General features: G+C 37.4%; 1 protein-coding gene across 7 annotated transcripts in view; it reads right to left on the bottom strand.

The window, feature by feature from the left end:
- LDAH (lipid droplet associated hydrolase) overlaps positions 1 to 9,714 on the bottom strand; it is a 98,844-nt gene extending 89,130 nt beyond the window's left edge. For 5 of the 7 annotated variants that reach the window (XR_006528866.2, XM_044772002.2, XM_070512539.1 and 2 more), the window contains exon 1: positions 9,597 to 9,714. The gene's annotated coding sequence lies outside the window, so the exon portion shown is untranslated. The other 2 variants (XM_044772003.2, XM_070512541.1) reach the window with 2 other exon arrangements.
- Positions 9,715 to 12,900: the final 3,186 nt, after the last annotated feature.

Raw genomic sequence — 12,900 nt, 5'->3', positions numbered from 1 at the left:
GATGAGTGTTAACACTTAAGAAAGAAATAATACCAATCTTACAAAGTTGTCCAGAGAAGAGAAAAAGAGGGACCACTTACCAACTCATTTTATGAGGCCAGCAAACCTTGATATCAGTAACTGAGAAGGACATTATAAGAAAGGAACACTACAGGCCAACTTCTCTCATGAACATAGATGCAAAAACTCTACTCGAAACATTAGCAGACCAAATCCAGTGATACAAGACAACCAAATTATGTATATATCAGAAATAAAAGGTTGTTTAAACATTCAAAAGTTAATCAATTTACCACATTAACAGAATAAATGGAAAAAACCATATAATCACTTCAACCAATACAGAAAATACATTTGATAAAATCTAATTCAGAGTCATGAAAAAATTCTTAACAAAGGAGAAATAGAAGAATCTTCTTATGAAACATAACTATCTACAAAAACAAAAAACCTACAGCAAACATTTTACTAAGGGTGAAATACTGAAAGCCCTTCTGAGTTTGAGATCAAGACAAAGAAGTCTGTTATTATCAAGTCTATTCTACACTGTACTTGAAGTCCTAGCCAATGCAATAAGACACAGAAAAGAAAGAAATCTGTGTGAATTGGATAAGAAGAAAAAAACTGTTATTATTCACAAACAACAAGATTATATATAAGGGTATTCCAGTTACTCTTGCTGCCTAACATACTACCCCAAAACTTAGTGATTTAAAACTACCATTTTATTATACTCATGGATTCTGTGGGTCAAGAATTGAGAAAGGGCACAATGAGGAGAGCATATCTCTAATCTGTAATGTCTGGGGTCTTGGCTGAGAATACTCAACAGCTGGGTGTGATATGTTCACTGGGGGCAAGAGTCATCTGGAAGTATTTTTATTCAGATACCTGATGACTGATGCTGCTAACACTTTCATCTGGGTGCCTCACTGACGTGTCAAACTTTACCTGTTAAAAATCAAAATCATCTTCTTTCAAAAATCAACCCTATACACCTGACATCCTGATTTCTATGTTGCCATACAGAGCATCTTTATTTTCCCAGTGGCCTAACTCGAAAGCTTCTTTGACAGTTCTTACTGTATTTCGGAGGAATAATCATAGGTGAGAAAAAAAAAAAACCCATCAAAAGAATGAAAAGGAACAATTAGAAATGGGCATGAAATAAGATATATAGTTATGAAAGCCAGAGGAGAATGTTTCAAGAAAGTTAGGGGCTGGTAATGAAAATTTTAAAATATATAAATGTCAAAGAGTGAGAGAATTAGAAATAGTAAAAACTCATATTTTAAAAGTACTTTCTGTAAGCCAGAGCACTGTGCTAAATGCTTTATAAATATCATATCACTTAATCCTGACAACAATCCTACGAAATGGGTAGTAGTATTTCCTCCCTCTACCCAAATAAAACATGTGAGGAGAAAACTGATTGAAAGACATTAAAGAATTTGCCTAAGTTCACACAATTAGTAAGTTGGAATGTGGTGGAGCCAGAATTTGAACCCAGATGTCTGAATGACTCCAGAGCTCACATTCTTGTTTTATAAATTTTACTTATATATGCACATATATAATTTCACTTAAATGGATAAATGAGACATAATATATGCTGAGATCTTTTTTAAATGCTCAATTACTTTTTAATCCTTTGCATGCCTCATCTCTACTGCTCCTTCTCATCTCCATGAATAATACTCCTAAACTTATGTTATTTACTCAGTATAAAGTCTTCCATATTCTTCTATAATCACATACAAATATATGTAAGCATTTATATATATTTTAATACATATGAGTTGTCTGTGTTTGAATAAATAGGAGTATATTGTACATACTTCTATACATTTTGCTTTCATACTTAACAACACATGAAAATCCTGCCAAGTCACGTAGTATAACACTATTTTATTATTTTTAATGGTTCTATAACGTGGATCATAATTCATATCACTATCTCCCTGTTGACAGGCAGTCAATTAGTTTCCAGTGTTCTGGAACAATGTTGCAATAAGTATCCTTAAATCCCCACGGTCTTACATATATCCATCTACACCAGCTCTTTTGTTTCTAACCTGATTCCCAAGTGTGGAATTACTGGGTTGAATTTTAATAAGTGTTGCCAGATTGCTTTCCAAAAAGAGTGTAAGAATCACATTTCCTCTAGCAATCTAGGGAAGTATCTTTCCCCCTACGATCCTATCAACAATAAGTAGTACCGTTATTTTTAATTCTTGAAGTCTTTGGGTATAAAATATCTCACTCTTTAATTTGCATTTCTCTGACTACTAGTGTATTTGAACATTTTTTCATATTTGCTGGCCTTCTGGACTTCCTTTTCTGTGAATTGTCTATGCATATCCTTTGCCCAGCTTCCAAGTCGGTTACCTTCTTATTGGTTTGTAAGAGAACTCGGCATACTGCTGATATTAACTCTTTTCCAAGCTCCTATATTTCACATATAGCTTTCTAGATGTTTATTTTAATTTTTGTTTTTTACATTTAACCCTTTAATCCATTTAAATAAGGATCCAACTTTGTTTTCTTTCAGATAGAGAGCTACTTGTGCTAATACCATTTAATAAAGAAACCATCTTTTCCCCACTGAATTAAAATATAATTTTTTTCCTGTATTAAGTTTTCATACTTACTGGGAAAGAGCTTCTTAATCACAATACTATACTGTCAGTAAACCTGGTAATTGGTCCATGGTTAATTTTTAACTATTTGGTAAGGGCAGAAACCAAACTGACAGAACCAAGAGTCAGTATTACCTAAATCTCAAGTATGGCCACTAAAAGTTACCTGTTCTACTTAAAATCATCAGTGTTATTCAAGGGAAAATGGGGAAAGGAGGGAGCTTTTGGAATCTGGAACTATATCACAAAACTCTTTTAAAAGTTTTAATGAGCAAATGTAAATTTTTCATTTAATTTTTGATTCCTGGTTTCTTTTTTCTGGAGTTTCAAAATTCCCACTCAACCTGCTAGTAAGATTCTACAATTTGCCATTTACCGAGGCCTAAAATCCCTTCTTCATTTCCTTCCCCATTTCCCCTTTACTAGGGTTTCCAAAAGGCAATTGCCTGGAACAAGAAGAGAAAATTTACATCTTCTTGGTTCTGCTAATTACACAGATAACTTTGCAGTGAAAGTTTAAAATCTTGAGTAAGATGACTAGTTTATATACACAAATAATCTAAGGCTATCATTATTTTTGCCCAGAAATTACGTGGATATTCAAAGTAGCTCTTCTGGAAGGATAAAATGAAATGCTTTTCAAAAAGCAAGAACCAAATGTAATTATAGAATTGAAAGTATAATAAAAGTTTTAAAACTTGCTGTATGAGTTCAATAGTAGAGTTGAACTGCCAGAATAGGATCATGAACTTGAAGACATATCAATAGAATTTACTCAGTCTGAACAAGAGGAAAACAGACTGAAAAAAAAAGAGCAGAATCTCAGGGACTTGTAGGAAAATAATAAATGATCTAATATTTGTATAATCAGAGTCCCAGAGAAATAGGAGAAAGACTGCTGGGCTGAAAAACACTTTAAAAAATAACAGATGAGAGTTTCTCTAATTTAGCAGAAGACATAAACTTACAGATTCAAGAAGCTGAGTTAATCCCAAATAGGATAAAACCAAAGAAATACAAAACACATCACAGTCAAATTCGAGAAAACTAAAAACAAAGAAAAATCTTAAAAACAGCCAGAGAGAAATGACATATTACATATAGACATAGAGAGGAACAATAATTTGAATGTCAGCAGATTTCTTTTCAGAAACCAGGGATTCCAGGAAGAAGTGGCACAACATTTTTCAAGTACTAAAGGAAAATAACTGTCAATCCCGAATTCCATATCAGACAAAACTATCCTTCCAGAATGAAGGGGAAATAAAGATATTCTCAGATGAAGAAAAACTAAAGGACTCTGTCACCAACAGAACTATCCTTAGGAAGTTCTCTAAACAGAAAGGAATAAGTGAACAAGGTTTAACTTCAGAAAAGGAAGAACAATGGATTGAGTAAAAGCAGCAGTAAATATAATGGACCATCCTTCTCTTCATAAGTTTCTCAAATCAGAATTGATGGTTGAAGCAAAAGTCATAGCATCATTTGATGTGGGGCTCAATGTATGTAGAAGAAATATGATAATTATATTTAAACAGTGGAGGGGGTAAAAGGACATGTAAATGTAAGTAAGGTTTCTACGCTTCACTTGAGGTGGTAAAATGTCAATACAATAGGCTGTGTGATGTTATGTATGTATACGTTACACAGGGCAACCACTAAAAAGAAGTATACTAAGTGACACACTCAAACACACTATAAGTAAGTCAAATGGAATTCTAAAAATACTCAAGTAACCTACAAGAAGGGAAGAAAACAGAAACGGAAACATGATAACAGAGAAAACAAACATAAACAAATAATAAAATGGCTGAATTAAGCCCTAACATATCGATAATTACTTTAAATATAAATAGTCTAATTTTACCAGTCAAAAGGCAGAGATTGGTAGAATGGACGTAAAGAGAAATGACTCCCAAAAAACATGTTTACAAGAAACTCAATTCAAACAAAACAACACTGGTAATTTGAAAATGAAAGAATGGGAAAAGATATATCATGCTAATATTATTGTTTTTTAAAACAACACTGGCTATATTACCGTCAGATACAGCAGACTTCAGAAAAAAGAAAATTACTGCACAAAGAGAGACATTTCATAGTGATAAAAGGATTAATCCACCAAGAAGACATCCTAAATGTATATGCACTGAACAACAGACAGTCAAAATATATGAAGCAAACACCAACAGAACTTAAAGAAGAAACAGAAAAATCCACAATGACAGGTTGACACCCTCAGCAGTGAAAAGAACTACTAGACAGACAGACAATCAACAATGTAAGGAAGAAATGAACACCATCAACCAACAGGATGTAATTGACATCTAACTGACATCCAACAACAGCAGAATACACATTCAAGCGCACATGGAACACTCAACATGATACACCGTATCCTGGGTCATAAAACAAACGTAAATTTAAAGGAACTAAAATCATACAGCCTATGTCTTCTGACTATAACAGAATAAAACCAGAAATCAACAGCAGAAAGACAACAGGCAAATCTTCAAACACTTGAAAACTAAAAGACACACTTCTAAATAATCATGGATCAAAGAGGAAATTTCAAAGGAAATTTTAGGAACATACAAAACAGTGAAAATGAAAATACAACATATCAAAATTTGTGAGATGCAACGTAAGCAATGCTGAGAGGGAAATTAATAACACTATATGCTAACATTAGAAATGAGAAAAGATGTCAAATCAATAGACAATAGGAAAAGAAGAACAAAATAAACTTAAAGCGAGCAGAATGAATAAAATGTTAACTATCAAAGCAAAAATCAATAAAAATGAAAATAGAGAAAAATCAATTAAATAAAGAGCTAGTTCTTTGAAAAAGAGCAATAAAATCAATAAATCTCCACCAAAAAAGATAAAAAGAAGACACAAATTACTAATATCAGGAATGAAATACGGGTTATCACTGAATATCCTATAGAATACTATTACCCTGATACCAAAACCAGATACAGACAGTACAAAAAACAAAACTACACACCAATACCTCTCATATGTATACCTTAACAAAATATTGGCAAATAGAATCCAGCAGTGTATAAAAAGAATTATATACCACGAACAAGTGGGATCTATTCCAAGTATGTTCAACATTTGAAACTCAGTCAATGTAATTCACCATACCAAGATGCTAAAGCAGAAAAACAACATATAATCATATGAATTAACTAAATATACACCATATGACCCAGCAATTGTACTCCTGGGCATTTATCCCAGAGAAATAAAAACGTGTTCACACAAAAACCATCACAGAAAGGTTCATCGCAGTTCTATCTGTAATAGCCCACAACTGGACACAACCCAACTGTCCTTCAACAAGTGCATGGTTAAGCAAACTGTAGTACAGCCACACCACAAAACACTATTCAGCAATAAAAAGGAACAAACTATTGACATACTCAACAAGTTGGATGGATTTCAAAGGAATTACGCTGAACGAAGAAAATCAATCTCAAAAAGTTACATACTATATGATTATATTTAGACTACATTCTTGAAATAGACAAAATTATAGAGATGGAGAAGAGATTAGTGGTTGCCAGGGGTTAGGGACTGGGGTAGGAGGAGACGGCTGTGGCTATAAAGTGGCAGCATGAGGGGACCCTGTGGTGATGGAATAGTCCTGTATCTTGATTATAGTAGTGGTTATATGAAGCTACAGACCTGTATAGACACAAACAAGGCTTGTAAAACTGGTGAAATCTCAAATTCTGTGGATCATACCAATGTCAATTTCCTGGTTTTAAAATTGTGCTACAGGTATGCAAGACGTTACATTGGGGAGGTTAGGTACACAGAGATCACCTTGTACTTAATTTTTTTGCAATTTACTGTGAATTTATAATTATTTCATTTAAAAAAACTCTTCTTTTTTAAAAAAAAAATCTAATTACGCATGTATTTATTTAATCACAATTGGTTTAAGTTGAATGAAAGAGAAAAACTGGGAATCTTACCACATAGCCACATGTAAGCTTCCAAACACACAGCTGCAAGTCAACACATAATACAGATGCATGAACAGAACCTTTTTTTACAATCAGCTGTAACTACAGATCTCCTTGACTTAGAATTGGGGTTATAGGTTCCCAATAAACCTATCATAAGCTGAAAATATCCTAAGTATCCATTTAATACACCTAACCTACTGACCATCATAACTTAGCCTAGCCTACCTTAAAGGTGCTCAGAACACTTACGTTACCCTACAGTTGGGCAAAATCATCTAATGCAAAGGCTGTTTTATAATAAAGTCTTGAATATCTCATGTAATTTATTGAATACTGCACTGAGAGTGAACAACAGAATGGTTGTCTGGGACAGAATGATCGTGAAGTGTATTGGTTATTTGCCCTCGTGACCGCGTGGCTTACTGGGAGCAGCAGCTTGATGCCACTGCCCAGCATCACAAGAGAATATTGTACTTCATGTCACTAGCCTGGGAAAAGAGCAAAATTCAAAGGATGGTTTCTCCTGAATGCATATCACTTTTGCATAATCATAAAGTCAAAAACTCTTAAGTTGAACCATTCTAATTTGGGGAACGTCTGTATTAAGCTTATATTCATCTCATCTTTCTCCAGAATAACATATTAAAGGAAGCAATCATTTTCTATATCTTGACGTGATGACAATCTCACCAATTACAACAAAACTGCCTTCTTTTTCTGCAATTCTTTCACTTGTGAAGCACATTCTCATTCTTCTTATCTGACCTTAGCAACGCCTGCAAAGTAGGCAGCACAATCAATCAAATAAGAAATTGAAGGTCAAAGATTTTTATATTATTTGTCCAAGGTTATAGGGCTTTTAAATGGCAAAATCAGTTCTACAGTCTTCTGACTCCTACTCCAATATTTTCCAGTCACATGTTATTCCAAAATTTTATGCAATACTATAGAATCCGAAGGATAAATAGCATAATATTGTAGGAGAAAGTCAGAGTGGGAATGAGAACGATGCACATTACACCAATATTCTGTGCAACAGTTTCTTGTTCCTGCTTGACAAGTGGTCATGAGCCCAGTAATTTTACAACTTTTACATTTCATCTAATTTTGCCATTTTAATGACCACATACTAACCTCCAGTGAGATTCTTCTCAAACCTGTGCAACTGGGTCAGAACAGCAAGTTTACACGATGAATATAAAATCCATCACCACTGCCGAGGAAATATCAAAGCTAAAGCACATACTACACTCAGGATGAACTTGAAGAATTATCTTTATTTGAAAAAGGCAAAAAAATTCTTTTTCATAACTCCTTTACTGGTTTTAAGCCACCAACTATTACATCAAAATTTATTGTAATCATACAAACAAAAAAATTTTTTTAATGTGCCAGAAAGCAGTTTTCAGTTTCTAGACATCAGTTAAAGCCAAGAATTTCAAAAATTTGCACAAAGTACTCTACTTACATATTAAATACACTCATTAAAAATAATATACTAATTTTCCTTTGGTTGAAGTATACTTGAGAAAGTAGATTTTGTAATTAGCACTTAATTCTAAATATATTATAGCAATACTACAAATGAGAAAATGCAAGGCTCAATCTTTTAAGAAAGACAAAGAAAGTCACCCAGTCTGAAGGCCTAAGTTATCATACTACCAATTTTAGAGGTGTTCCTTGATTGTCCCCTAGAATCCTACATGCTGGGAAGAAAGGCCTTAGAAGGCCTGCAGGGCTTCACCTTTAGGTGGAAAAATGGGCAAAAATCCAAAAGAGACATTCTTATCATTTCAGAAAAGTTTTTTTTTTTTAAAGCTTCATGAATAAGGATTCCAGAGATTTTTCTAACTTTGCTGGGTTTCTTTTTGTTGCATCTGTCTCTTTCACCACAGGGATCTGCTCTTAGAACCAAAATGGTAATAACTAAAAACCCAAGGGTGAGTTTACAGTTAAGGCTTTAAGGGTGAATGAAGAGCAGTGTGACCACCAGATGCAAAGAACATCAAGAGAGCTGTGAAGTGCGGTCGTTGTAGAACAGCTGACGTTTATTGAGCGCTTATTGTGCTTAGAGCACTGTTCTAAGTGCTATACGAATGACCTTAGTTAACAAAACAAGCTTATCAAGTGGATACTAATGTACCCCATTTTACAGATGAGAAAAATTGAGGCACAGACTACCTCCATAAAATACCAAGATGCGCCGCAATGGTAGAGGCAAAAAGCCTCAACGGTTTCGCCAAAATGCTCCGCTCTAAATTGAAGGGAGCAACAACCTCCGTTCTGACTTCGGCTGCATAGCGAAATATTAAAGCAACTACTGTTGAACCTCAAACGTGTGGTTAGGGGAGTTTCAAGTTCAGAGACTAGTCCGAGAGTCACTTCTCAAGGGTACCTGGTCTAACAAATTGGGAGACACAGGGGGAGGAGGAGGCAGGAGGAGGGAGGCTGAGCCTGCTGAGAAATCTGAGTCCAAACCAAAAGAGCCCTTAATGACCCCGCTGATGGACAAGTAGGGAAACTAAGACCTGCTGAGCGACGACAGTGACTTGGCCAGCGCTAGAAGCTTAGTTGGTACAAAAACTCAGATCCCTGGAGTCCCCGGCCCACACTCTGGCCCCTCCTAGTCACTACTTCCCGGCCAGCTGCCCAACGTCCTGGCCCCTACTCCCTAAGGCGACCGCTGTAAGACCCCCGACAAGCACGCTGCAGTTGGCAGTACCAGTGGTACCTTGCCGCGCCCAGAGGAGCGATCGCTGCGCCAGCAACCCAAGGGGCTCCCGGCCAGAGCGGCTCCGAACCCCAGCGCGGTCGCGGTCGCAGCACTGTTGTCTACGCCCCTGCAGGCTGACTGGCCAGGGGCAGCACCGCCTCTGCGAGGAGCCATGGAGAGGAAGGGCTCCCGCTCCTACTGCCCTGCCTGGCCGTCCTTCCTCTGGTAAAGTCACCCCGAGGGCAGTGGATACCACCTCACCTGTCCGCCTAAAAGCAGCGGGCTCTCCCGTCACGGTCCTGGGAGGCGTCACCAGGTCCGAAGTCCCGTCCCCTCTGACGTCACAGCGCCGCGCCGCGCGCGTTTAAGACGCAAGGTGTGCCGGGGATTGCAAGATTCTTGACCTTGGCTTGGGGCCTGTGGCCCGAGTGCAGCGAAATCGTTGGAGGGTGTTCCTGTGCTGGAACTTTCTTTTCCCTTTCATTTGAATTTCATCCGCCTCTTATTTCAGTCATCCTTCATATACTTCCGGCTCCCCATCTCCCTTCTCTATTGCTCCCCTTTTTTTCACCTGCCGGTTTTACCCTTCCTCTGCTGATGGTTGCATCTCTTCCCTTCACCAGGTACACGTGAAAGTTGATTCTCAGTTGAACTTGTTTATTAGTATTAGTATGGCCAGCCTCTGCTACTCTGCACTTTAGCAAAATGCTGAAAATGTCTATTCCAGAAGTATTTTGCACTTACCACACCCAAACTCCCTGAAGACAGGTCACATTCATCTTGTCACCTGTTGCATCCTTGGCACCTGACACATAGTAAGGTGATGAGTATATATTCTCCAAAAATGCAATAGGGAATATGACATAGTTTTGTAGCCAGGGGGAGAAGCAGAGAAGTAGACCAGCGAATCAGTGAATCTCACCCACACATAGAAAAGGACCCTTGATCCTTTTGTATTCAACATCTCAGTAATATGTACCACACCCAACTAGTTGTTGGCAGTAAACTGGTATCTCTTCTTCATTACCTCTCCCCTTTTCAGTTTTACTTCCTAAATACGGTAATTAACCAGAGAAGTTTAGAAAAAGCCACTCACTGTGCTTTTCATGAATTAACTAATTTTTAATCTTCACGGCAACCCCATGAGGTCAATTTTCACATGTGACCATAGTCTGGAAGCACAAATATACAAAATAAATGAGTGGTTACATTATAAGGACATTACACGATATGTTCAGGGTGTTGTCCCTCATTACTAATGCACAGCTCAATGTGTGTAAAATTCCAATGAGCGTGATTCACTAACGCAGCATTTCTTTCAGTCTTTGAATATGCATTTGCGGTGTGTCGCTGAAGTGATTTATGTCTCTGATTTCATCGAATAAACCTATGCCAGAAAAATTAACCGTAGGGGTTCAATCTTTTTAAAAAAATCTGTCTTTCCAGACCTTTGGCAACTCTGTATTATTATCCCCATTTTACCCATATGTAAAATGCAACACAGAGAAATTAACTTGCCCAAGGTCACTTGGCAGAGCCAGGCTCTACTATCCTATATACAGTTCTGCATTGCCTAATGAAGGGGATATGCTCTGAGAAATGCATCATTTGGCAATTTTGTTGTTGTGTGAATATCATAGAGTGTACTTACACAAACCTGGATGGAATAGCTTACTACACACCTAGACTATGTGGTACTAATCTTATGGGACCACTGTTCTATATGTGGTCTGTTGTTGACTGAAACATCACTATGCGGCACATGACTGTACTCCGTTGTGGTTGGCTGAGTTCTCACTACCTCTGTCATGGGTGAAGCACTTATTCTTCCACATCTGGACTGCTTGCAACAGCCTCCTCATTGTTTCCATGTCTTCTGTCTTTCCTTGCTGTGTCAGGAGAGCCATGCACCCTTCAGTGAAACTTTCGTGCTTTCCCATACACTGTTCTCTCTGCCTGGGTGCTCTTCTCCCTCCCCTCCTCATTCCCCCACCCTCCTCAGACTACCTCCAACACATGATGCAATTCACTTTTGAATGGCTTTCCCTGATGCCCCCAGCCCTGGGGAGGTCCCTTCTTTATACTCTTGTATCACTAATTACATTCTTCTATTAGGATCCTTATTTGTCTACAGCACCAGGATCCACTGTGAGATCCTAGAGGACCTCTTCCTTCTTTCATCTGTATGTTTCTATGTCTAGAATAGGGTCTGATACATGGTAAGCATTCCATAAATGTATGTTTAAATGACTCCACTCAAGTAGTGAGTGGAAGCCTATAGAATCCATTTGGCACGTGTTCCAGGTAAATGTGTATTGTGGAGCTTTTATGTGCACATCTTCTTTTCCACATTAGTTTCCAGGCCCAATTAAGACAATGTTTGCCCTGCAAATTGTGCTCTGTACAATCTTTAAGTAAAGACTGTGTTAAAATTCTTGTGCATGTATTCGTTTATTTGAAGGTCTGGGGTATTTTGAAATCATCTTTTCTAGTGTTATCCTCTATCAGTGCTTCTCAAATTTTAGTGGGTGTAAGATTCATCTGGAAGAGTGTTAAAACAGAAATTCTGATTTAGTAGGTCTTGAGTGGGGCCTAGAATTTGCATTTCAAACAAACTTAGAGATGCTGCTGCTGCTTCTGCTGCTACTGCTGTTCCTTAGATCACACTTTTAGTAGCTTTGCCCTATATGACAATCATAGAGAAAATGGTTGGTGGGAGGGTTATAGTCTCGATTTATTGTAATTTGTGCCTAAGAATATGTATAATTGCCATCACTTCCAGCATTTACAACATATGTTGCACAAAAATATTTCTTGGGAAATGGATTTGTGCCACGGCAAATTCATTCATTTATTCATTCTTTCAAAAAATCAGTATATATTGAATGCCTGCTATACACTAGGGACAAGAGGGATCTTTGCTTTCTTGGAAGGCCAGCAGATAATAAACAAACAAACAAGAAAGTAAATAAGAAATAAGGAAGAAAGTAATAAAAGAAAATTAAATGTCAGTGTGAAAGAGTGGCTAAATTAGGTTGGGTGGTCAGGGAGGCATCTGAGCTGAGTCCTAAATGGTAAGGAATCAATCAGAAGATGTAGTGGAAGAGGTTCTAGCATTCCTTCTCATTCCCTGTCTCCTTTAATACTAGCTGCCTAGTATACTAGAGCACTGTCCTTGATCCTCTTCTCTATCTAAACCGTCTCCCTAGGTGATTGCATCAGTCCCATTGCTTTAAATACCCCTTATAGACAACTCTCAAATTCACTTCTCCATCCTAAACCACTCCCATGGGTTCCGGGCTTGTACATCAAAAGGCCTACCTAACATCTCCACTTGAAAGCCAAATAGGCATCTCAGAGGTACCATAGCCCACACAGAAGTATTGATTTCTGGAATACATCCAGATCTGAGGACAAAGTGGAAACAGGATCTGAAGAACAGTTGGGAACCCAGGCAGAATTTTCTCTACATCTCTTGACTTCACTCCTTTCTGGGCATCTGTTTCATCATTCTTTGATCCCAAAGCTGCATGACAGAATATAGCTGTTTGTGGCTCATGCAACT

This window comes from Equus asinus, chromosome 6 (assembly GCF_041296235.1).
Source record: "Equus asinus isolate D_3611 breed Donkey chromosome 6, EquAss-T2T_v2, whole genome shotgun sequence".
Lineage (NCBI taxonomy): Eukaryota > Metazoa > Chordata > Mammalia > Perissodactyla > Equidae > Equus > Equus asinus.
The sequence above is the reverse complement of the archived record's forward strand: the minus strand, read 5'-3'. Positions and strand labels throughout refer to the sequence as shown.